Genomic DNA, 409 nt, shown 5'->3' with positions numbered 1-409 from the left:
CATTTTTTACTGAAAAACTTTTTCCATCTATCGTAGCAACTCATTCTTCGATCATTTTTCAACATCAGGAACCAAGAGAATAATACTTTTTGAAAACTCAAATTTTCATGTTCCACTTATCGTTTTTAGATTTTAAAATACCTCGTGTTTTCTAAGTTTTTCAATTGTCATGTCTCATAAATATTCATCTTTCTCGATCATCCTTAGCATCTAATCTCAGTTCTAAAACATAGATGTTTGAGGGACCACCATTAATTTTTGGATGCGTAATGCGTTTGACCAATTATTAGCTTTCAAGTCGAGTGCGCATTCTCCCTTAGATGCCTCAAGGAATCGGATGATTGACCTTTACAAATTCATGCCAGCTATAATACTATAGGAAGTGATTCACATACATGTAACTGAAATA

This window comes from Arachis ipaensis, chromosome B06 (genome assembly GCF_000816755.2).
Source record: "Arachis ipaensis cultivar K30076 chromosome B06, Araip1.1, whole genome shotgun sequence".
In the NCBI taxonomy this organism is placed as follows: Eukaryota; Viridiplantae; Streptophyta; class Magnoliopsida; order Fabales; family Fabaceae; genus Arachis; species Arachis ipaensis.
The sequence above is the reverse complement of the archived record's forward strand: the minus strand, read 5'-3'. Positions refer to the sequence as shown.